At 33.5% G+C, this 27,005-nt stretch overlaps 1 long non-coding RNA gene across 2 annotated transcripts in view; it reads right to left on the reverse strand.

Annotated features, from left to right (window-relative positions):
- Nucleotides 1-12,340: 12,340 nt before the first annotated feature.
- Nucleotides 12,341-27,005, reverse strand: part of LOC148754823 (uncharacterized) — a 351,795-nt gene continuing 337,130 nt past the window's right edge. For both annotated transcript variants that reach the window (XR_016019604.1, XR_016019603.1), the window contains one exon: nt 12,341-14,428. This is a non-coding gene — a long non-coding RNA (uncharacterized LOC148754823). The remainder of the gene's footprint in view (nt 14,429-27,005) is intronic.

The following is a 27,005-nucleotide window of genomic DNA, read 5'->3' on the forward strand; positions in this document are numbered from 1 at the left end:
GTTTCCCCCTTCTTCTTCTTAAAGAAGGCCTTTAACATATCTTGTAAAACTGCCTTGGTGATAATTATTTTTTTTAGCTTTTTCTTGTATGGGAAGCTCTTTTCCTCTCCCTCTGTTTTAAATGATAGCCTTGCTAGATAGAGTAATCTTGCAAGACTTTTCATCACTTTGAATATTTCCTGCCACTCCTTTCTGCCCTGCTAATTTTGTGTTGAGAAATCAGCTGAGTCTTATGGGAGCTAACTCCCTTATAAGTAACTAGATGTCTTTCTGTTGTTGCTTTTAAGATTCTCTCTTTGTCTTTAAACTTTGCCATTTTAATTATAATGTGTCTTCTGTGGGCCTGTATGGTTTCATCTTATTTGGGACTCTCTGCATTTCCTGGAATTTTATGTCTATTTCTGTTGCCAAGTTAGGGAACTTTTCAGGCATTATTTCTTTAAATAGGTTCTTGATCCCTTGCTCACTCTCTTTTCCTTCTGGTGCTCCTATGATGCTCATGTTGTTATGGCTGATGCTGTCCCAAATGTCCCTTACACTACTTTTTAAAATTATTTTTCTTTTTGTTGTTCATTTGTGTTTTCTGTTTCCTTGTCTTCTATCTAAATCACTGATTATTATGGACCTTCTGCTTCATCTAATCTGCCGTTGATTTTTTCTAGTGTATTCTTCATTTCAGTTATTGTGTTCTTTATTTATAACTGGTCCTTTTTTATGGTTTCTTTCTTTATGCTTACTATCTCTTTGTGGAACTCTTACTAAGTTCCTTAATCATTCTTATAACCGTGTTTTACACTCTGCCTATGGTAGGTTAGTTGCCTCCATTTCATTTAGCTCCTTTTCAGGACTTTGTTTCTGTTATTTTATTTGCAACATGTTTCTTCATTTCTTCATTCTGCCTGCCTCTTTGTGTTTGTTTCTATGTATTAGGTAGATCTTCTATGTCTCTCAATCTTTGTTGGGTGGCCTTATATGGTATGTTTCCTGCATAGTCCAGTGGCACAGTCTCCCTGATTACATTTGCATGTGTTCCAGGAGTGTCCCTTGTGTGTGTTGTATATATTCTCATGTTGCAGTTGAGCTTTGATTACTTTTGGCACGTCAGTGGTTGGGATTGACTCTCAGGTTGACTGGGTGTGAGGATTGTCTACACTCACAGCATATGATCTACTGCATGGGGCTGGCCCCTTAGAGGCGGATTCACCCGAGTGGGCTCCTGTGTCTGTTGAGACCATGCTTTGTGTTATGATGCTTGTGTGGTTAAAAAGGTAGTGCTCTGCCATGGTCTGAGGACAGGCCCTAAGTTTGTTGTTTCCCATGCCTCTTGGGTGGTGTCCCATGTAGGCCAATTTCAGCCTTGCCTGTGATCAGTCTGGGGCTATCTGGTAGTAACGACCATCAGAAGTTATATGTAATTGGTTGCTCCCTATGTTGGACTAGAGGAATGTGGGGTTGGCCTTGCTGTGAATCATGTCCCACTGCCATGAGAATCAGTCCTAGGGCAACTTAGCAAAAGGTCCAGGATGCTCCTAGGCCAGTTGCCACATTCCAGCCTCCCATGAGGTTCAGAAACTGAAAGAGCCTCCTTAGGTGCATGGACCAGACTGGTAAATCCAATGTTGGCAGTGCCCACAGCGATGCCATGCAAATTGGGTGGCACCAGGTCCCACGGATTCACTGGGTGTGGCTGGTGATTTTTACAAAGTTAATGCAGATTTAATCTTGTGCCCCTGCTGAATCTGTGGCCATTCCACAAAATGCCCAGAGAATACCACGGCCAGCCACTGCTCGCCTCAGGCCAGTAGATCCCTGCGAGCCACCCAAGAAGGGCTGCAGCACAAGCTAGGTTTGATTGCTTGCCACTGGACTTTTCTTAGGCCGCCATTGTTAGTCTACTGCTATGCAAGCCTCCTGCATCTTGTGGGGCAGGGCTGGCTGCTCAAAATTGACATTGCCCCAGTAATGCCACACTATCTGTAGGAGCTAGCTCCAAGGGAGTTACCAAGGTGGTGTGCACATGCACAGATTTTACCACCAATGGGGTCTCAGATGTGGCTCTTTGGAGATAGTTTTAACACAGGAAAGATGGCATTCTCCTGTAAGTTGCAGGTGAGGTGCACTCCACACAGGGATAATGGCAGCTGTCTCTCTAGCCCTCATCCTAAAGCCATACAACTTGGACTTTCCCTGTATGTCTGTGGCACCTCTTGAGTTGGCAACCCTCTGCTGGTTCCCAGGGTGAGCGCTTGCAAGTGAATGAGTCTGTGCACAGGCCCTTTATAAGGAACTCTGGGTTTCTAGTCTCCCTCTGTCTCACTGATATGGATGAATCCTCACTGATTTTCACTGCCAGATGTTGTGGGGATTCCTCTTCCTGTCACAGGACCTCTGGCCTGGGAAACCTGGTGTGAGGCTGGAATATCTCACTCTTCAAAGGGGACCTCCCCATGAAGATGTCTCTCCCAGTGCTCAACCACTACCTGTGGGTTTGGGGTCAGCCGATTTCATTTCTCCACCCCTCCTACCTGTCTCAATATGAACTTTTATTTATATCCTTAGTTATAGTGATTCTGTTCAGCTAGATTTCAGGTGTGTCTAAAGGTTGATTATTCTATAATTTAGTAGTAATTTTAATGTGATTGTGGGACATGGCAGACATAACATTGACCTATTCTGCCATCTTGGGTCTTCTCCCATAAGCTCACGTTTTTATTATAGGAATGAAAAAAGATGTCTGTATGAGCTTTTTAGAAAATAATGTTTTATAATAACTAATATTTTAATATTAATGTGTTAAGAAAAAAACCCACAAAAGTAACTAATGTTATGAATATGTATTTATTGGCATAGTCCAAAATTTCCAGACACTAAAATTACCAGCCTGGATTTTTATATTCATGACAACAGGCAATGAGTGAATTTTAGTTATTTTCCTTTTATTCTCACTGCTAGAGTTGGCCATGTTGACCTATAACAAAACACCACATTAATTTAGATATGACACCCTCATTGGTAAAATACTGGAGGTGTGAATCAAAGCAAAAGTTGTCTTCGAAAGAGTTAAACAGTCAAGGAAGACTTTATTCAAGGCTATTGCAATGGCGGACAGAGGTTAGAATTTAGCCTGAGCTCAACATCACTGAAATAAAAAATGATAGAGAATTTTTAAGAGCAGGAACAGGGAGATCATAAGCCATCTGGGTTTACTAATTGGTGACATTAATAAACATTCTGCTATCTTCATGACAGGGGGTAATTTTACAACTTAGAGAAAAGCACTGACCCTCTCACAGAAAATGGAATGTAGGGGTGCTGTCTTCATTGATGATTGCATTTCAAAGGTATGACTCTCAGGTCCTTAAAAAGACAATTTTGGATTATAAAACTGTCAAGATTTTTTAAGATTTACATCTTAAAGGAATAGAGAAATAATACAAGTATTCTGAAATAAATGTGAAGAAAATGGGGTCAAGAGTCTAGAATTAGGAAGAAGTCTCCCTGTAATTCTATCAAACTAAGGGGAATGAACATTAAGGTAGTCTTGGTTGGGTGACACTGATTCCACAGAAAAAAATAGTACGTACTTTAGAATCTATCAACCACAGCAGGTTCTTACTACAAACAGTTATGCTTTCTGAAAATAGGATTTGATTCCTGAGTCATCAAAAGTTATTTTAAATCATCACAGTTGCATTTGTACCTCATCTTGCACTTTTACTTTACAGCAGATCCTTGAACATCATTTTGTTCACTGCTGTTTTGTCATAAAGTTGATGAGATATCATAGGAATTTAACTCTCATTTATATCAATTACCCTATGGTACAATTGGTTTTGTTATATGTTGTATAGCTTAAGGCCACAGAACCTATCAATAACGTTAAGTAAGGACTTACTATATCCACTTCCATTATGAGTACAGTTTCATGCCATTTTTCTGTTTTCTCATAATAGCCAAGAAGGGTTAAGTAAGGTAGAAAACATTAATGCCATTAATTTATAGGTGACAGTGCTGGGGTTAAAACAAGTCAACCAACCGGTTTAACCACACATTTGTAACAGAATGAGACTATAAGCCATGACCCATCTCTCAGTATAAAGTACTCCCCAATGTGGCCCATTGCTTGACAGTCATGTACTGTGTATATGCATATGATCGTGTATGTGTATGATGTATATAAGCAAGATATTCAAATAATATCAATTTCTAATTGTTAAGAAACAAAATAATTGTCCAGGAAATATGATGACAGAAGACTTAAAGACAAATTTCTTAATTTAACTATTTATTTTGTAGAGGCAAACATTTTTTGCCTTGCTTTTCAAGATAGTGTAGTCAATACAAGAGAAAAATACATTGCTTTATAAGAGATAAAAAAGTTATTTTATGGTTCTCTGCTTTTTCTGTCTGACTTATTTTAAAATATCATCATACGTCCATACCATGATGGGAAAATACTATTATATATTTGATTGAAAAGAAAAGGCCCACAGTCATTTAGCTAATCAATGACAGCCCAGAACTTTCTTCACTTTGAAGACATATTTTGTTTTTCTAACTGAACACCTGTGATCACCAACAGAGAATTTGGTTGCAGCCTATTTGTAAGAGATTTGAATTTTGTTTTTAAAAAATTAATTTACTTTGATCAGTTAAATATCTTGAGCCATTAAACTACTCTGCCACCAAACCCTTTTTTGCTATGCTAATGTTTTCAGTATTTGGAATGGCTGAGCAAAAAAATAATGATGAATTTATATATGACTACAGGTAGAAAGGAAATGTATATGGGAACACCTTCATATTCTACCTCATAACAGGAATACAAATTTTAGGCTACCCTAAAGAAAAAATGCTGGTTGTGCTAGAGGGGAATCTGTCAGTATAATAGACAGACATTCTATAAACTTCCTGCTCACTGGCAGTTTAACTTGCTCCAGATTTGAAAATCCTTAACTCCAGTGACAGCTCCATCTCTCTTTGAAGATAAATCAAAGTTGGGTAATGTGAACAAATGACAACATAAAATTCATTTTACTTGCACTTGAAATAATATATGTATGAGTAATATAAGTGCTTTAAACTTTTTATCTACTAATGATGGAGCTACCAAACAATAGGAAATTAAAACCCAAATCATTTTGTTTTTGGAAGGAAAATTCACTGCAAATGGAATGATTTTTGCAGATTCTTCTTTCTTTACAATAAAGCTTGAGGTGATACACCTTTTTCCAGAGTGTTCCTAAATTGAAAACAATACTTTTCAGGTTAAAATTATATCATAATTGGGACCGGCCTGGTGGCTCAGGCAGTTGGTGCTCCATGCTCCTAACTCCAAAGGCTGCTGGTTCAATTCCCACATTGGCCAGTGGGCTCTCAACCACAAGGTTGCCCATTCAACAACTCGACTCCCGCAAGCGATGGTGGGCTGCACCCTTTGCAACTAGCAACAGCAACTGGACCGGGAGCTGAGCTGTGCCCTCCACAATTAAGACTGAAAGGACAACATCTTGAAGCTGAATGGCACCCTCCACAACTAAGATTGAAAGGACAACAACTTGATTTGGAAAAAAGTCCTGGAAGTACACACTGTTCCCCAATAAAGTCCTGTTCCCCTTCCCCAATAAAATCTTTAAAACTATCATAATTATATAAGATTTCTGAATCTTATTCAACTTACCATAAAGGCATCTATAAACAAAAATATGTTTATTTGGAATTTAAGCCTGTTCTTTCACTGGATAAATTGAGAAGTCAATTTACAATGTTATGTGGAGGATATAGTGTCATATTTGTAAAAATGAGTAGTTTGGATGCACTCCTGTATATTTTTCCAGCATATGAAAAATTTTGCAATTAGATGACAAAAAGCAGGGTGATCCATGCATCCTGAGCTAATTCCTTGCTGATAAACATTGTTTCAAGTATAGCAATATTTGGGAAAGTCAGCCTACATATTGTGTTTGTATCGATTGAAACTACATATGCTAGTTTGTTAATAGGAGTCAATAGAAAAGCTAAATGAAATGGAAGGATTCCAACAATTACATGGTTGATTCAAACAAAATGAAGAAATCACATTTGTTTCTGAAAAATAAAATAAGTGTGGAAAGGGAGAGAAGGGAAGGGAATGCTTATCTAAATGATCCACTTTCCCTTCATATTCTTCTAAAATTACTGGTTGCTTGTTCAACAATCTCACTATTCCATATATTTATTTATCTCAAGTGTGATATTTGCAATATTCTTGTTTGATACTATAAGAATTACATTAATACTGCATTTATGTTTGGATTTATGATCAAAACACTTTTACTACATATCCAGTATTGAAATGTTTCCCAAGTGCTAAAACCATCTATACTAGATTAAGCAATATTCTTCTCTATTAAATATAAAGAAATAAAAAATATAACCATTTCACTGGTGATGTGAAACAAATATTAATTGATAGTTATAAACAAGCTGTAATATCTAACCAACTAATTATTATGACATTTAGATTTTATAATTTTGTTTATTCTGAATATTTCTTTCTTTTAAAATTAGATAACAGAAAATTTCGTATGATTATTATATATTTTTATTAAAGAAAATTTATTTTTATTATACAAAAATATATTGCATATTTACTCACAAAATGACCATTTTCTTTTCTTCTCACCACCACACAATAACAGTTCACAAGAATCCTCCTATTATCACTCATGTGAAAAGTTGTGTACATTATAATAAAAGTCCTCTAGAAAAATGATGTCCATTTGTCAGCAAGTTATGAGCTACTTTGAAAAAGCACACACACACACACACACACACACACACATATATAAAAGGAAAAGTGAGCAAATAAGACAGATTTATAGATTTTGTAAATAATTTTCATAAAAATTTATCATATATTTTATTCAACAATGATGCCTATATTCTGATATGTGACTCAGAGAAGTGCTAAATAAAGAGCACCAAATTGTGTTTGAATCGGATCTAAACTTTTCAGTATGTTTTTTAATAACTTTATGTTATTGATAACACTTTCAGATTTACAAAAACTTTTTTTACAAAATTACATAAGCATCTTGAAATAATCATTAGTTACTTCTTAAAAATTTAAATGTAAAGAAAGAAGAAAAAAGAAAATACAAAAATACAAAAAAATTATATATATATATATATATATATATATATATATATATATATATATATGTTCCTATTTAATATCCAAATTTAATTATTTACTTAGTTTCTATTATGTTCTAAAATTTCTGCTAAGTTCTGTAAACTAATAGGAGTAGGTAGAGTTAGGGTGATAAGGGTCATGTCTGATATAACTGTATATTAAAAGGCAACAGGAGTGAAAATTAATAATATATACAACAATTTTATTTGTTGGAACATAGAGAGGAGTTGGCTGGAAGAAGTAAAGAATGTCAAGGAGTGGTTCAAAAAGGACACTGCTAAAGACACCCTCCCACAGTGGGCTTTATAAGCCATGTCAAAGAATGGACTTTATGTTAAGGGTGATGGAATACCACTGAAGTGTTAAGTAGGTCAAATAAATGAGCATATTCTATCTCGGGAGTAATCCTGGCCGCAGCATAAAAAATGGATTTATGGAAGCAATAAGAAAAGTGTGGAGGCTTCTTTAATTCAGGAGTGTTATGATAATGGCCTGATAACAGTGGCCTGAAAGTGAACATATAAAGAAAATATTTAGAAAATAGTATAAACAGTCCCTAATGAGAGATTATATGTAGGGATTAAGAAAATATCAAGTCAGCAATTACAGTGACATTTTACCGTTCTCTAAGACTAGAGAGTAGAGAAATGTGTTCAGATTTGGAGAAGAAAGGTAATATCAGAAGATGACTTGTTTAATTCCTGTGAGCACCTTGAACTATGCAATTAGACATGAATTAAAAGCACAAGAAACTTGGAATGGAAATAAAGGTTTTGTGACAAATACCGCATAGCTACTAAATAAAGGAATGAGTGATCAGGAAAAGTACATGAGAAAAAGTGTGACATCAGTTGTCATGTCTCTTTCATTTCTGAGATGAGCTATTTGAGTCTTTTTTTTTGTATTGGTTAATCTAGCTAAGGATTTGTCAATTTTGATGATCTTAAAAAAAATAAACTATTCTTAGTTTTGTCAATTTTTTTCTTGTTTTATATTCTTTATCCCTTTATTTCTGCTCTAATCTCTATTATTTCATTTCTTCTGCTAACTTTAGGCTTAGTTTTTCGTGTTTTTGTTTTTTATTTTCCAGGTTCCCTGAGGTCTAAAGATCGGCTGTTGATTTTCTATCCTTCTGTTTTTCAAATGTATTACAGTATTCTGTATTTGTTTATATATTTACCTTTACTATGGAGCTTTACATCCTCACATGCTGTTGTGTTAACATCTAGCATCCTTTCATCTCAACTTGAAGGATGCCCTTTAATATGTCTTGTAATGTAGACCTGGTGGTGATGAACTCCTTCAGCTTTGTTTTTTGATTATTTGTTTTTTTAATCTGAGAAAGTCTTTATTTCTCCTTAATTATTTTCCATTTTTTATTGTAGTAATATGCACATATAATATTCACCATCTTAACCAGCTTTAAATGTGTAGTTCACTGACATCAAGCACTTTCATATTGTTGTGCAACTGTCACCACCATTTATCTCCAGAACTCTTTTCATCTTGCAAAAGTGAACTCTGTATCCATTAAATAATGATTATCCATTCCCCATGTCCCCAGCCCCTGGAAATGTTCTACTTTCTGTCTCTATGATTTTGATTACTCTAAGTACCTCGTATAAGTGAAATCATAAGTATTTGTCATTTTGTAACTGGCTTATTTCGCTTAACATTGCATCCTTAAGGTTCATTCATGTTATAGCATATGTCAGAATTTCTTTCCTATTTAAGGCTGAATAATATTCCATATCACAGTAGTCCCTCAGTATCTGCAGGGGATTAGTTCCAGGAAGCCCTCGGGCACCCACATCTGCAGATGCTGAAGTCCCTTTTCAAGCCACTAAGTTTGTGGTATTTTGATATGTACTGAAAAATACTAATACACGTCTCTATTTCTCTATCCTTCTTCTTTCATTCCTTTGAACTTGAGGTGCAGTGAGATTATTTTAAGCAAATTTTCTCACACCTGGAATTGATGTTTTATTCACTTGGTTTTCATTCTCCTTCAACTAATCTAGTCAAAGGTTATGCAATATAAATTCTTGCTAAATACACTAATATAAATTTTGGAGAAATTATATTTTATATCTAAAACTTTCCTCCACAGTTTTCAAACTTGATAAAGATCCAGCCATATGGATGGGAGAAAGGGAGAAAAAGGCAAAAAGTTACCAGTATCAGGAAGAAAAGGGGAGACATCACTACAAATTCTCCAGACATTAATATAAGTTCTCTAGTATACCTAGTGTAAAGTCTTTGGTTAAATATACAATAACAAAGACATTGTGGGATTGGTCTATATGTATGGACATACAGTCCCATTGAACAGAATAGGGAGTCAAGAAGTATACCACACATATACTCTACGTATCTATCCAGAGAAATCCAAAACACTAATTTCAATTGATTTTTGACAAAACTCTGAGATACCTAAAAGAAAAAGAATGGTCTTTTCAACAATGGCACAATTGGATACTCACTTGGGAAAAAAGTGTACATTGATCCTTAGTGTACACTATATACAGATATATACATATACATTATTACATACACTATACACATTAACTTGAAATGTATCATTTACCTAAATGCATAAGGTAAAACTGAAAATTCCAGAAGAAAATACAAGGGAAATGCTTGTAATCTTGGGTTAAGCCAAATTTCATATGTAGGGCACAAAAATTTGAAACCATAGAAGAAAACATTTGATAAATTGGACTTAATCAAAATTAAGAAAATTTTAAAAAGGAAAGGTAAAGACTGGAAAAAATAATTTCAACACATATTTTATCATAAATTTATATTTAAAATACATAAGAATTCTTATAACTCAATAATAATAAAAGCTCAATTAAAATGGGCAACAAATTGTCTAGATACTTCAAGAAAGAAGTTATATAAATGTTACATAATCATATGAAAACATGGTAAACATGATTACTCATTAGAAATACAAATTAACAACTAAAATGAGATACTGGTACATATTCACTAGAATGGTTAAAATTAAAATGACTGACAATATCAAATGTTGAAGAAAATGTAAAACAACTGGAACTTTAACATATTGTGGATAGGATTGCAAATGACTCAGTAATTTTGGAAAATAGCTTGGCAGTTTAGTTACTTACCATAGAACTCAACAATCCCACTTTTAGGTATTTACTCAAGAAAAATGAAAATCGTTATCTACCAAAAGGCTTTTACATGAATATTCATAGTCACTTGGTATATTTTACTCCTCCTCACAATTGGAAACATTGCAAATGTCTATCAACTACTGAATGATTCTACCAATTCTGATATACTATAATATGGATTACTCTTCAAAAGTATGAAGTAACTATGAAGTATTGGGAAATCTGAACACAGCCTAGATATTCAATTATATAAAGGAATTACTTTTATATTTTAGGTCTCATAATGAGAAAAAAATAAATTTGTGAATGAACCAACATGATATCTAAAGTTTTCTTTGATATAATCATACACATTGGCATAAAGATGTAACAATTTGACCATAAATTGATAATTGTTGAAGCTACATACATTGGATTCATATACATTCTTTCTACTTTTGCAAATGTGTGACATTTTTCCATAATAAAATGTAAAATAAATAAAATTCACCACATTCTATATAAAAATATTTATTCTAAAATATTAGAAGAGAATATTTGTTTCAAAGTACCCTAACTAGAATGAACTGCTTGTTTATTTTTTGCCAATATTATTATTAAAAATAAAATTCATTGTGTTAATTTGTAATTGTTTGATCACATTTATTGTATGTTTTTTCTCATTTATGATTTATCTCTTTATGCCAGTATAACTTGATTCTTTTCTCATTTTTGATTTCCGCATTTACCATCTTCCCAAGTTCTGTTGCAAAAAATTCCAATAACATTACTACTAGGTAATATTTATTGTGTGCTCTCAACAAAGGATTTTTCAAGGAAGTTATACCTTAGCTCAAAGCAATAGAGCAATCCTACGAGTTGGGCTTCATTGTTATCTACATGTTACAGGTGAGGAAACAGAGCTTCAGAATGACTGTGTAATGTACTGAAGGTCATAGAGCTAAAAAGGAGCCACGGATTTCAATTTTGTCTGACTCAAATCAGAAATCTTGACCATTCCATGCTTCCTTTTTAAAACAGTTTTACATTTGTTTAATTTTCTCTATGTTCACTTTAATATCACAGTTTAAGATCTAATTCTTTTTCATGGAAAGAAGGCCTCTTTCTCTCACTTTATGCCTTTGATTTTGCTTTCCTCTATGCCTGCTTTTCTATTCATTACAAAGTATGAAATCGCAGTTCACATGCAATTCCAGAGCATTTTCCATTAGCATGATGCCTCACAAGACATCTGTTACGGAGTCACATTCTGAAAAATGTTTCCTATTTACTTTGGTTGAACGCACACTGAACAAGATGTAGTGATCCAGATGGCATGTGACTTAACTTGAATCAATATACTTCTTCCTTTAGTGTGTCTTAAATATTTTTGTTCAGTAGTAATTAAGTCCTACTACTATTGCACAAAATCTCCCATACATAGGCTTTCACAACATTAAATCTCACTTGCTATAGCATTGGTTAAGGAAAGAAAATCACAAGCTCAGCTATTCAAAGCTTGCTTAATAAACATAAATTATTTTTGATAAAACAATTCCATATATAATTTGAATTGCAGTTTAAAATTTTGACATTCTTGAATCATTTGGTTCGATATCCTGATGGAAAAATTAGGTTTAGCTATAGCTATAGCACATAGCATATTGGGCACTCAGTATGTATCTGTTGAATTCAACAAAATTGATTTATTTTCTTTCATAGATTCTTCTTTGAATAATATTTCCTCATGACAGAATAAGCTATTTTACTGAAGCATTATGTGTGAATTGTCCTAATAAGACATAAGAAACATTTCTATTTAAAAAATGTGACATATATAACATTATATTTTAGTACAGCTATTAAGAAGAAAACATTTCATCAGTGAATATAAAAAAGCAATTTTAATAAAACATTTATAAATTAACAAATATAACTGTATTCTATTGAATACAGTTCAGTAGTATTGCACTGAAAAAATAGAATCGCTTACAAATATAAGATTTTTAGCTTTTCAATATTAGAAACTTGACCTGTTAATTAGTACTAATTATAAATTTAAATGTACTTTTTATTTATATTTGGCTACATTGGTAGACAACTTTGGCCTAAGAGTCGCAATGTTTTAACAGTCACCAGTCTTGCCTTCCTTGCTTCCAAAAGTTTTGGGTTGAGATTTCTCCAAGTTCTTCAAACTCTTATGTAGACTAAAATGTAATTCACCTTTAAACCACTTTCTCAGTTGCTAAACAAATAATAACATAAGGATCAAATTCATAGAAATGTTATGCCCCACTTGAGCAAATTTGGCTATTAAATAACGAATGACTAGCCCCATGCCAAGCCCCTGGCTAATGTACTTTCATGCATCACTATTTAAATTTGTCTTTTCTCTGGAATCCCTAATATTGAAGTTATTCTTTATTTTCAGTAGGAGTTAGAGATTTAGCCCTTCTTATTTCTCTCCCATGTTATATAGAAAAAAATACTTCTTTTTACAGACATGATCAGTTTGGCTCCCTGTGGAATAAGTACGCTTTCTGGTTAGTCTTTCCATTTCCATTTGCACCTTGTGGAATATTTGGTTGTAGCTATGAAGAACTTGGAGATGCTTCCCAGAAAATAATGTTCTATGTCAGGATAGAGTTAAGACATTGTTTCCTAGCACTATAACAGACTAAAATTTACTAATATAACCATGTTTAACCAAATAACATAAAACTTCATTATTGAAAACCTAACAAGTTTGCATTTATTTCATCTACCTTTGCAGGCAAATTATGTCACTGTAATTTTTACCTGTGAAACAGTCAGGGTGAACTTGTGAAAAAATAACAGCAAAAGTATATATGAATATTACCTGATCCAATTTCCTAGAAACCATAGTAAATGTTCTGTTGAAGACTGGATATGACTAAACTTTATTAGACTTGAACTGTATTCTGGGTAATTGTCCAGTAATAACCTCTGTTAAATTATACAAAGTCTTTACCTAACAGAGAACACAGACTCCCCAGCCTCTAATATTATCATCATTCAAGATAATGAGCAACACAAAGCATTCTATTACCAATCTAAAAGCAATAAATGTCAAAGTAAAGAAGTATGCAATATTCTGGCCTGAAAGAACAAAGGACAAAAGTAATGATAATACTTCTTTATATTTGCAGTCTATTATATCATGCATAACAAATGATGCCATAATTGTAGACGGTGTTATTTTAACAGTTTATAAGGAGAAGATAGTGGGGGAGGTGAGAGTGTGTTTTGACTATTGCTGTGAAAAATGTGTCAAGCTTCTTAATTTAAAATATGCAGCAAGAAGAGAATATCATTTTTAGAATGCCTTTGATTTTAGTTCTTTTTTGAATCATATAAACTGAAAATTTCAGTGTTGGATTAACCATCCTGTTCACTGTATTGGTGAATTGAATGTAATTGGAACATAGGAACTAGTGTAATATATTTCTTTCCAACTAAATTGTCACCAGAATGAACAGGGAGCAGATAAATAGTTTAACTGGTCATTTCAAACTGTCTAGTGGAAATCAACGTTGGAAAGGCAAATGTGTGTAAAGCAAACAAAACCCTGTTTCCCTAGTGATTGTTGAACAATAAAAATGATGTTCTGTCTTACAGCATTACAGCTCAGGTGTGTCTGCGTCTTTGTGAGATCCTTAGGTTTCAAGACTACAGGGAAAGGCCATAGGGGCCACAAACGAGGATATCTTGGCTCAAGTTCTGACTTCTCCCTTGACTGATATACAAAACTATTTGGTAAATACATTTTTTCAATTGGAAAGAGACTTGAAGTTCTGATAGTCTGCATAAATTATATGAAATATAAGAATAGTTGTGAAGTTCCAACTTATTTGAAGTTTTTTCACACAAGTTTTGCTCTTTAAACTTATCCTCCAAATTTATCCAGAGACACGGGGTGATGTGTAGGTCCTTTGTAGATAAAGTTGATTGGTATCTGATGAAGATCTCCCCCTTTTTTGAAGGCTTCAGCAGCATTCTGTAGTGGCAATGCTATCAGCCTCTGTTTCTTTAGGGGGTTCCATCCTTGCCTCTGCACCAGCACACCACTGATAATTGGGACAATATAATTCTTCAAGTGCAGGGTCATCTGGAGAGGTTGAAATTCTTTCTTAATTTTTTTTTTGTGTGTGTCTTTGCTCCACAAACATAATTATCTTTGTAATCTTTCCCATAATAAACAGCATCCATAAACTATTTTTGATAACAAGCAAATGTGTTTTCCCCTTCAGAATATGTACAAATGGTCATAATTTACCTGAGAGTGATCAAATTCAGCTTGTAAATAAATCACTGACTAACTGGAAAGCTCTAACAAAGCGTTCCAGTTTTGGAGACATGTTTTTGGAGACAACAAAATGGAGACATTTTTCTTTATAGTAATTGCATTTGCTTTACCTTATATATGTCGATTATCTTAGGTAGCTTCCCAGCTACATTAGTATATGATTTCATGCCTCACAACTTCATAGATGCTCTACGTTGTCAGATAGCCAGTCCCTGCCTGCCTTGCTCCAAATGCTTCCTTATATTGGTTGGTAGGTGATGTTTTTGCACTTCTTTGTGCATCAATCACATCTTGGGCAGAAGTAGTGCTTTCTTTAAAATCATAAGTGAATATTACATCTTCATAGAATTAATATACAAATATGTATATGTATATACAGAGGGTACCAAAAAATGTACACACATTTTAAGAAGGAAAAAAATCTATTAAAATTGTGATAATCGATGTATACCTATAACAAAAGAGGAATACAAGTCACGTTTGACTTCTGCAATTACAAGAGGTGCTCAAAGTGGTTACCATCAGTGTCCAGAAACTTCTGATTACAGCGAACTACTGCTTGAGCAACGTTGACCAAAGGGTCACTTGTATACATTTTTTTGGCACCCCCGCTGTATATTCAGAACAATAGTCTGAGAAATATGATCAGTTTACTCTCAATATAGTTGCTACATAGGGAATATTTTTCCTCAGTGAATTTTGCCTCAGAATTAATGGGATAATTTCTTTATTTTCTTTTTTCTCTTAGAAGGAACAGAATGATCTATATAGATCAGAAGCTTCTAAAGAAAAATACTTGTAAATATAACATTATTTCTATTTTTATTTCAGCTAATAGTTAATGTAATTTTTTAAGACTAGCAAAATTTAAGGGTGTATTCAGAGGACATGATTATTTGCTGACTGGATTTGCTACAAAATTCAATATTTTTGCTTTATCCCTTTTTTGCTCCTTTTAAGAAAAATGTTTACTTTGAGTAAACTGTAAGGAGATTTTTAGGAGTATTCACCTCTGGCAAGCACAGTCTGAGTTTAACCAAATGATGTTTACCTTTGATGTGATCAGATTCTTACTGAGTCATCTGGGATTTTCTCTAGCAGACCCCTTTTCATTTAACTGTCATTTGAAAAGAATCCGATAAACTTGTTTAGAGATTAATGATTGAAATATATTGCTTAACATTTTTATAAAACTAAATTTGGTAAATGACATTTCAGCAAATATCCTCCTGAATTACAAAGGTTTTATAACTCCATCTTCTCAGAAAATCGTCTTTCTGGTAGAATTTTTTAGCACTAAATAAAAATCTGCAAGGTATTTTGGGATGCAGATAAGATGATTCCTTTTTTAGGACCTGAAAATTATACCACATACATTACCTACTCAGAATATAACTTGCCTCTTACTGGATATGTCTCACTTGACTCTAAGTTCATTAATGGCAAGAATCTGCATCTTTTACATATTTTATCTAATACTAGCAGCTCATAAATAGTCTGCATATATTTCCCTATATGACAAAAATGAAGGAAAATTTTAGTCATTCATGATTGATGTGCCTCCTATGGCCAGGCAGAATAGCAATTCAAAAACAAATAAAATATGTTTAGTTCTAGGGATTTTGTGGTGTTTAATTCAATGTTTAGGCTGTAAAGCTGGACCTGAAATAATTAAGAAAACAAAATATTACAGACACACTGAGTTAAACCAGTAATATTTGACCCAACTTTATAATAAAACTACTAATTTATAATATCTGTAATCACAAAGGGCCAAATTCTTATATATTCAGGTAAAATTATCTGTGATTACTACAGTTCAGAATAAGTTCTTGACAGTAAAATTTAGCCTGGTGAATTTAATTAAAATTAACAACCCATTATAGCACAGTCATTATTTGGAAGGATGGAGGTAAGATTACAGATTCAGACTTTAGTAAAACAGTCAAAATGAGAGGGGAATAGGTTTGGTAATAAAGCGATCCGCTGATAATGCCACTTTAAGTGATTTTTAAATTCCTTTTTAATGTTTCTAAAGAAAATAGAATAAGTTAGTACATTATCTCCTACCTGAAGCTACCAATTAATATGGCACTTGCATTTTGAATTAGCACAAACCTTCCTTATTCCGATTTCAAAAAAAAAACATTAATGTTTAAAGCAATTTAAAACATGTTCTTAAAAAAGATGCCTCTGGTACTTATTACTGTCCTTTCTATTTGTCTAGATTTTGTTACAAAAGTAAAAAAAAAAAAAAATTAATTACATTTGAATGGTTAGATTCATTCTATTGTTTTCATGACATAACCAAAAATGCATTTGTTTCACACCATTAAAGAAAAAAAAAGTTTTTTAAACAAACACCAGCTTCCATGTATCCCCTCAGAACAAAATGAAAAAAAACAAAAAAAAAAAAAACGAACAATTTGTTGGGAAAAACTAACATGTGTGTTATTTCTAAACCAAAACAACAAAACAGATATTTGTCATTTTTAGCAGAGTAATAACAGCTGTAATTTATGAAATACTTACTTGGTGCTATAGAATTATTGTACACAAAACCTGGAAACATAGGAACTACTTTTACAGATGAGGAAATTGAAGCTTATGGATATATATATATATATATATATATATATATATATATATATATATATTTTATCGTTCAAGGTCAGACACTGAAAATAAAACCCAGTTTTGTGTAAAGTCAGCATCTCCCTTCTAAGCATGACACCACACTGCCTCAGACCATGTTATATACAATTTTGTTTGCAGTCTTTAAAGGTGTGAGTCCCGACATGGAGAGAGCACAATGACTCAGGAGTCAAAAACCCTAAGGGAAAGATGTCCTAACAAATTACCTCAAATAGATGTAAATTGACTTTAGAATAGCATATGAGAATCCATTGAGAGGAAGAATAAATTTGCTTTGTTTTTTGTTGTTGTTCATGGCTGCCCCCCTCAACCCCCTTCTGTGTTTGGTAGAATGTGGATCCAGACTGATTTTTCTTAAATTTAAAAGCTGTTGAGCATTTTCCATGTAGTAAATGCAAGAAATAAAATCTTTAACAATAATAATTTCAAAAAGTTAAAAATACAATTTTCCCTAGTAAAATGCAAATAACATATAGACTTCTTCTGAATATTATGCAGGAGAGTGCTGGCATCAACCTAACTGATATTATTTTAAACTTTGTGAGCTGATGATCTCTTTGCAAAAACGAAGTTGCAAGTGCCGTTGTACCAATATGTAAAATTTCAAGCAGTTTTGTTTGAATGGTGGGCTGCTAGACTACCATCTTTCTCCAATGGTTGAGGTATAAGAATGTCTCCACAGAATCACTTGGTGCCTCACAAAATAATTGTTTAAGAATTCCTGAGCCAGATTTTCAAATTGTAATTTTCCAATATCCTAAGGATGTGTCAGTCACATTTTAATTTACTCTATAAGGCAAAAAATAAAAATAAAAATGACTCAGATAGCCAAGTAAAACTTCCGTGTTCTATGAAAATTAATGTAGGCCAAGTCTTCATCAGGCACATTATGTTCAATAATCAGTAGGTAGTTTATGGTCAATTGTTCCAATAATGTGAATCCTGGATAGAGTCTCAAGACTGGAAGAAGAAAAACTACGAAAGGAAGGTTTAGAAAGGCAGATGCATCTCTGAAACTAAGATGACAGATCTGAAAAGAAAACAAGGAACCTAAAAACAGAGTAATGACCACTTGGTAAACTTTCACTAGTGTCTCTGAGTTTCTTTCCTTTGCAGTATCTTTTCATTAGGTTGGATTCCTTACAGTTACCATATAACATTTTGTTTCCTTAAAGTATTCAGCCAAATTAGTTTATTTGGTGTCTTAAGAGAAATGATGGTATAATTGTGTTAGTTTCCTTCAGTTGCTGTAACAAACTACCACAAACTTGGCAACTTAAAAAATAAAAAAAATTATATTCATACAGTTCTGGAGGCCAGAAGCCCCAAATCAGTTTCAATGGGTCAAAGTCAGTGTTGACAGGACTGGCTCCTTTTGGGGGCTCAAGGGAGAATCTTGTTTCATTGCCTTTACTAGCTTCTGGAGGTCACGTGCATTTTTTTGACTCATGACTTCTTCCTGAAAAAACTCTAACTTCTTGCTTTAGTCATCCCATTCCTTACTTCCTTTTTTGTAATCAATCCCCACCTCATCTGACTCTTATAAGGTCACTAGTGATTACATTTAGGGTCTCCCTGGATAATCTGGGATACAATATCCATCTCAAGATCCTTAACTAAACCACATCCTCAGTCCCTTTTGCCATATAAGGTAATACTCACAGATTCTAAGGATTGGGACCAGGACATCTTTGGGGACTGTTACACAACTTATCACAGTGACTTCACCAATGAAATATGTGTGTGTGTGTGTGTGTGTGTGTGTGTATGTGTGTTAATTAAATCAATTTTCATGTGAAGATAGCAAAGGAAGATTGTGGTTATTTAGATTATTGGAATAAAATAATACCCAAATCTCTACTTTTATTTAGTTGGATATTTCAAGTAATATTTTTTTAACTAAATTCTCCAGAATGTTTTAGTCCCAGATTTAGTTCCATGGGGAAATCCTCTTTTCCTGAGAATGTGATTAGCTAATATGATATTTTGGACTGGAATGAAGATACCTGCAGAATTTCTAGGCTTTACATTTCATACAACAGTACCAAAAGCAGAAAAAGTGGGATGCTTCCAGATGATTTTTGAGGAGAGAAAGCAAGAAATTGCCCAGAGACAACAACTAGAGTCTCATCAGTCTGTATTGTATCAAGTGCCTAATCATGAATAATCATTAACAAGGTGTTTGACATGATCTTGATATGACTGCTGCAGCTAAAAGCTAAAGCAGCCTCATCTGCTACGTGAGGTCTATTGTGTAGTAGTACACATCTGAGAAAAGTTGGGCATCTGTTATTAGTGAGACAAAGGGATGGGAAGTAAATTCTATACAGTTAACCAAAAACTCCACTATGAGAGCCTCACAAATGGGAGTTTTGCCAATGAAGACACTTGTCAGAAAGTGTATTTAAGAAGAGAGAAGGGGAAGGAGAAGGAGGAGAAGGAGAAGAAGAAGAAAGCTGAAACTTTGGGCAAAAGAGATAGCAAGTGATTTTAAAACAGCTTTTAAAATATTGAGGGAAATTATCTTTTATTCACTTTTGGAATAGAACATAACTTGACTTTCATGGAATGGTGAAATTCACCAACTCAGTGCAAGCACCTACAATTTTTTAGCTGAAACATCTTTCTCTGCATCTAAGCCCAAGACGTCCATTAGATTATTTTTTTAAGACGTTACCTTTTGGCATCCAAAATATCCTGCCACATTCCCCAGCATTCTAATCTTGACCCCCTATCTCAATTCTCATATTTTTCTTGAGGGAATTTCCTCCAGTCTCGTGTATTAAATATCCTTTGCATGCTTAATTCCTAACTCTCTTATCTCCAGCTTCATTCTTTTACCTTTACTTCAAACACATCTGTCAAAACACATGCTGGAATTTTCCACCTACCTGAGGTATGGGTACATCAAACTCAAAGTGACCAAATTTAAACCCATCATCTTCTCTCAGCTTGCTTTTAGTGTATTTTTATCTCAGTGCTATCATCTTCAACCCAGACTCTGAAGATATGTGCCTGAAAATCTTGACTTCACCCATCTTCACTCGAACACATACCTAATCAATCTTAAAATTCTGAATAATATATCCTCTACATTATTTTAATCTCTTCATCATTTTCTAATCCTGCTACCAAACCCTAGTTTATTTCCTCATGGAGGTTTCTTGGACTTTTGTAACAAACCCCTTAATCGGTTTCTCTGCTTCAACATTTGTCTCCCTCAAATCCTTTCTCCGAATTTCACATCATCCTATGTCACTTCCATATTCAATCTGTCCAAAGAGTCCCTCTCACCTACAGAATAAAAAGCAGGAATGTTAACATGATTTTCAAGTGATGTGTAAGCATGATTTTCCAGACTGCTTACACATCCACTATCATTCTTACTGATCTTTATTTCACATCAACCACTCCAAGCAAATTATTTTCCTTGCTTGCATGCCTTAGTAGCCCTTTCTTCCAGAGAGCCTTTTTTCTTCCCAACCACATTTGGTCTGGCTAACTCTTGTTTATCCTTTATGACTCAAGTCAAATACCAGTTCATAGAGGATGGCTTTTTCATTGCCTCCCCCCACATTTCCCGACTCGATCAGGTATCCCTTTCCTTGCTCCCCTTAATATCTCATACAAATGAATGCATTGTCCTTACAGAAGTAAGTTTATCTGTTAATTTATCTTTCTAGACTAGACTGAAATCTTTAAGGATAGAAAATATGGCATTATTTTATTTCATCCACCCAGTACCTGGTGCATGTGATAATTAAATAATGAGTGTTGAATGAAAGAGTGTCTTAACGAATAAATAGTAAGAGCCGAAGTGATCATATATCATTTTAAAGGCTTAAATTGACTATATTTATAGATTGCAAATATCTAAAAATGAGTCCAACTCTAATTAAGATTTTATCTGTAACTATAATACGTTTATGAACCTTTTTTAAAGTGACTCAGCATAGCAGGTTTTTTTTTTTTTAATGTGGTGCCAATAATACAAATAAAGTAATATATCTTTTGTGGTATATGAGCATTTCTATTTAAGTTAGTTTTCAGAAAAATAAAATAAATTCTACATTTTGTTTTAACTGTATTTCATTCTCCAGTCTAATACGAGGCTTAAATATTGTCTTTCAAGTTATGTTCTTTTTATTCAAAACCTCGCTTTTCCACCTACGTACAAGTCATGTGTTCTTGACAATTTACTTAACTTTATTTATATTAATTTTCTAAACTATAAATAGGAAAGTTGATAAACCTCCTACAAAGAGTTGTTACAGTGGTTGAAAATTACTTGAGTCAAAATCTTTTAACAGGCTAAATAGCAAACAGTGCCTGACATCTTATAAATGTTAAGTATTATTATGATTACTGTTATTATTATGATATGAATTTAATGAATTTGATGATTTAAAAACATTTATTATTCACATAAATTAGTACATATTTTGTTAAATTAAGTGATATCTTAGGAACTTTGAAGGTATGAACTTGCAAACTCCTGACATAAATTCTCTTAAAGTCTCTTATTTATTTTTAATTAATATCTTAGTTTTCGATTGTTTTTTTAGTCTCCAGCTGTCATTTCTTGCTTTTGTCAGTATCCTAAATTCTAACATCATTTCCTGTCAATGAGTGAATTTAGATACACAAACAGATAAACAATATTGTCTGACAATATGCCGGCTTGACCAAGGGAGAAAACAATAGGGAAGGACTTGATTACATCAAGGTGTCCTGCAGAGTTTGCTGAACGGTTGTTTAGTTTGCCTAGTTTAAGATATAGTCTGATAATATGTGAGGCAGAAGCCATAGTAATATAAAAAAGGCTTTAGTAAATGTGAAATTTAAATCCATCTCACCCCTTAATTTATTTATACACACTATATATGAAATTACATGCACTTATGTTTATGTAAATGTGTATGTGTGTGTATCATTAATTTGTTATAACTCTGTCATCATTACCCAGTGTCAAGTTTAATAAATTGAAGTAGCAATTTTCGGAAGAAAATGCAGTCCTCTTCCATTTCCTCAAGTTCTGACTTGTCTCAAGAATTGATCTATTTCTGGAAATTATATTCTTTCACCTGTGTTTTTCACTCTTCTCCAAATTGGAAAGGACATGAAGGCAGCAGCTTTCTGGCGCTCTGTGCCTGAGAATTCTCCCTAGTAGTCAGGTACCACAGGGACCCACTTGGCAGGTGCAGGCTAACTTCACAGTCGTTCCATTTCCCTTCTTCCTATTTCTGCCAATCTTTGACTGCTAACAGCCGTTTCAATAGTGAAGGAAGAGGAGCAGAAAAGAAACTGAGAAGCAAATTTTATTTATTGGCTTATTAGTCTTGTTAATAAAATTTTTTTCGTAAAGTACACTAGAATTTATGATTAATCCTACTTTAGTATTTTTTTAAAATTTAATTTACTTTGTTAGTTTCAGGTGTACAAAACAACATAATGATGAGATATTTACACCCCTCACAAAGTGATAACCCCACCAAGTCTACTACCCATCTGACATCGTACGTAGCTATTACAATATCATTGTCTATATTCCTTATTCCATACTTTACAACATGTGACTCTATATATTTAATTATAGTGGACAATCAATATTATTTTTATAGTAGTGTCAGGTGTACAGTGCAGTGATTAGGCATTTATATAATTTATGAGATGATCCCCCCGATAAGCGCAGTACCCATCTGATATTCTACATCAGGGGTGTCCAAACTTTTTTCAACGTTTCTCACCAAGGGCCATATGCAGTAAAATACACAAACAGCCGGGCCAGTCACTCGAGGTGAAGTACGTATTGCCTCACTTGGTTTATTTAAGTAAACTAAATATATTTTGGAATTTGCTGCGGGCCAATTAAAAATGGATTGTGGGCCACAGTTGGCCCACGGGCCACAGTTTGGACACCCCTGCTCTACATAGTCTTTACAACTTTATAATCTAAACTTGTACTTTGGTTATCAGTATCATCTCTTTTTTATCAACAAGATTAACATTTAAAAAGAAAGAGAAAAAACCCCAGTATTTTCTAGCTATGTTAATTTTTATTTTTTTTACAATGACTCAGATTAATTTGTATTTAATATTCCACTTAAAAGATTTGAAATATTTGGGACATTACAATCAGAGTTTACTTTAGTCCACGGAAATTTTGGAGCTGCCACTTTTTGAAAACATGTTTAGGAAAATAAGCCTTTTTCCATAGTTATGCTTTCTGTTCTTTTTCTTTCTTTATCTCTTCTTAATACTTAATTTCTGTTTATACATTTCTAAGACACAGCAAATCAATAAATGGAAGACAAAATATAGTTAATGATGATATTTTCTTGGCCTACATGAAGTCAACCACCTTTTTATATGGATTTTTTTTTTCACTGTATTAACTCATTCTTCTGGTCGGGAGTCAACATAATCAATAAGTAGATATAGGCTGGAATTATGTTCTTTTTTATGTTTACATTCCTCCCAAATGGCTATGTATAACCTCCATAAACTTGTAATACACTTCTAAATAACCTCTTAATCACTTTCTAAGGCTACTTACATAAAAACAATAAAAATCAAACAAGGATTTTTATCTTTTCCCATATCATTCCCTAAATGGCCTAACAAGTACATTTTTTGATTTGCAAATTGTCACAAGGTTTTGTATTTTGTTTATCTGTAATGGGAAATACATGCGAAAATATTACTTGAAAGGAAGTGTGTTATAAAGGAAGTGGCTGGCATTGTTTTGACACATCGGGATGGTGTTGGTGATCATTTCACAAAATTTGAACCATAGTAGACACTGGGGAAAAAAAGATGAAGACAGAGTAATATTTAGGTAATGAAAAATAATGCAACTAGAAGACACAAAATCTTTTAGATTCTAAACATTAACCAAGGCAGTTCATCACACTTAGGTGATAAATTTGCTTTACAAAAATTCATAAGATTAAAAGAAATGAAAAATGGCTTACTCAACCATATAACCTTGGAAAATAAGTGGTCAGTGCCATATAAATAAATACATAATGAAATAATAAAGTAATTGATGAAATAACTTACTTTTAAATGAAGCACACACCATTTTGACTTCATGCTATAGTATTCTTTAATATTCAAATTTCTTTTCTCATTGTGCATTATTAAACCATTGTCTCTCAGTTCCAAATCTACTCTACTGTGTTTTGCTTTCTCGTGCAGAAGCTGAGACCCTTACAAATGCCAGTTCTTCTTTGCCATTTGGCTTTCTATTATATTCTGCTAACAAAGGGCACCTGAGACAAATTGGAAATGAGGGGAGGGGAAAACGCTTCTGTATTTCTGTTTGCTTGCTGCAGAGTTTCAGCAGTTTCTCCAAGCTCACAGCTTTTTTTGGCACACTCACAACCAGCTTCCTTGGGCCCACAGGTGCCTGTGGCGAGTAGGTCATGGCCCACTAGTCAGCCTGCACTCCAGCTACTTTGCCCTCCAGGCTTAAGGGTGAAAGCTTTCTGTAGTTAATAATTTTGGCTATAAGGGTGACTGGTTGGCTCAGTTGGCCAGAGTGCAGTGCTCATAACACCCAAGTCACCGGTTTGATTCCCACATGGGCCAGTGAACTGCGCCATCCACAATTAGAGTGAAAACAATGTCTTGACTTGGAGCTGATGGGTCCTGGAAAAACACACTGTGCCCCAATATTCCCAATAAAATTAAAAATAATAACAATAATAATAATAATAATTCTGGGTATAAAACCTGGAAAGTAAGATATTCTTTGCTCTTTCATCTTTATATACTTAGGTAAATGTTTCTGTACATTTTCTCTACTTATATAGTTAGTGTGACTTCTGGCCTTCTGATTAGACACTATCCAATATAAGAATCATGTTTTTTTATGATCTGACACATATATTTTCTCTTTAATTTTAGTTTTTTCATTTATTATACATAAGATAATCAGAATTGTATTAAACATAATCCTTGGTTCTTTATATACTCTCATTATGGCTCGATTCATTGACTATTTTCATTTACTTGATTTTAAATTTCATTGTTTTTGACAATGTCATCAGTACTTACAACTCACTACCTAAAACAAAAGGTAGTACAGTGCAGTATGGAAATAGCTGGTCTTTTCAATGAATGGTACCAGGTCAGGTGGATATTCATGTGGAGAAAAATATATCTAGACTTACCTCACACTATACACAATTGCAGATATAAGGTAAAAAGTAATATTTTAAAGGAAATCATAGCAAATTGTGATTTTGGAGTATTAAAAAAATTCTTAAACAAAAAAGAGATCAATAACCACATAAGAAAATTTTGCAAATTGGTCTATAGTAAAAATGAAACATTTGATTGCTAACAACACCATTACAAGTGTCAACAAGCAACACATGGAGTAAAAGTAAGTATTTGCAGTACGTATATGTGGCAAAGGATTTGTTTCTGATATAGAAATGACCAAGAAAAAGACAGATACCCAATAGAAAATGGCAGAAGAATTACATATGTGTTTCACAAAAGACTACATCAAATGAACAATAAATGTATGTAACGAAGTTCAGCTTTATTAGTGATAAGGAGAATGCAAATTTAAACCATAAAGTGTTAAAAAGTATGGAAACTAATAAATGTTGGCACAGATATGGTGTGTGATATTAATGATAGTAGAACATCATAGCATAAATTGCTACAACAATTTTGCAAAACTATTTAGCAGGATCTACTAAAGTTTAACATATGCCGACTCTGTGACAGTTTCTCTCCTAGATATATGTTCACCATATATGCATATACACATGTTCACCAAAAGCAGATATTAGCATTATTTGTGCAGACATTATTTGTAATGGCTTCAAATTGAAAACTAAGTAAAGGCCTATTCTCAGTAGTGCAGACAAATAAATTTTGATATATCCTCACAAAGAAACTACAGCACAAATTAACCCTATACAGAAAAAAACAAATATCATATGATTTCACTTATATGTGGTATCTAAATAACAAAATAAATGAACAAACAAAGCAGAAATAAACTCATAGATACCAAGAACAAACTGATGGTGGGAGGGGAGCTAGGGGGCTGGGTGAGAAAGATGAAAGGATTAAGAAGTACACATTGGCTGTTACAAAAGAGTCATGGGGGGTGTAAAGTATAGCACGGGGAATATAGTCAAGAATATTGTAATAACAATGTATGGTGTCAGGTGGGTACTGGACGTATTGAGGAGATCACCTCGTAAGTTACATAAATGTCTAACCACCACTATACTCTACACCTGAAACCAACATAATATTGAATGTCAACTGCAATGGAAAGAAAATAATTAAAGAATTAATTCTTTAAAACTACACTTAAAAAATATGGTTTCATCTCACAAACCTAATGTTGAATACAAACTGTCTGATTTCAGTTATGTTACAAAAACAAGCATAAAGTAATCTATGATGTTAGCAGTCAGGGTAAGTGGTTACTCTTGATGGGAGTAGGAGATAATGAAAACAGAACGGGGTTTTCTAGTTTATTCCTCAGGTTCTATGTCTTGATTTGAATGTTAGTTATAAGGGTGTGTTTCATTTGTAAAATCTTTCTGGGCTATACATTTGTGAAGAGTGTACTTTTCTATAAATATTTTACACTTCAATACAAAGCTGAAGGAAATAAAGCTAGGACTTGGGCAAACCTATATCTAACACATATATTCACCCAACCTATTTTTCAATTTCTCACCAGCTG

This window comes from Rhinolophus sinicus, chromosome 17 (assembly GCF_057876585.1).
Source record: "Rhinolophus sinicus isolate RSI-liver-muscle chromosome 17, RSI-T2T, whole genome shotgun sequence".
Taxonomy (NCBI): domain Eukaryota; kingdom Metazoa; phylum Chordata; class Mammalia; order Chiroptera; family Rhinolophidae; genus Rhinolophus; species Rhinolophus sinicus.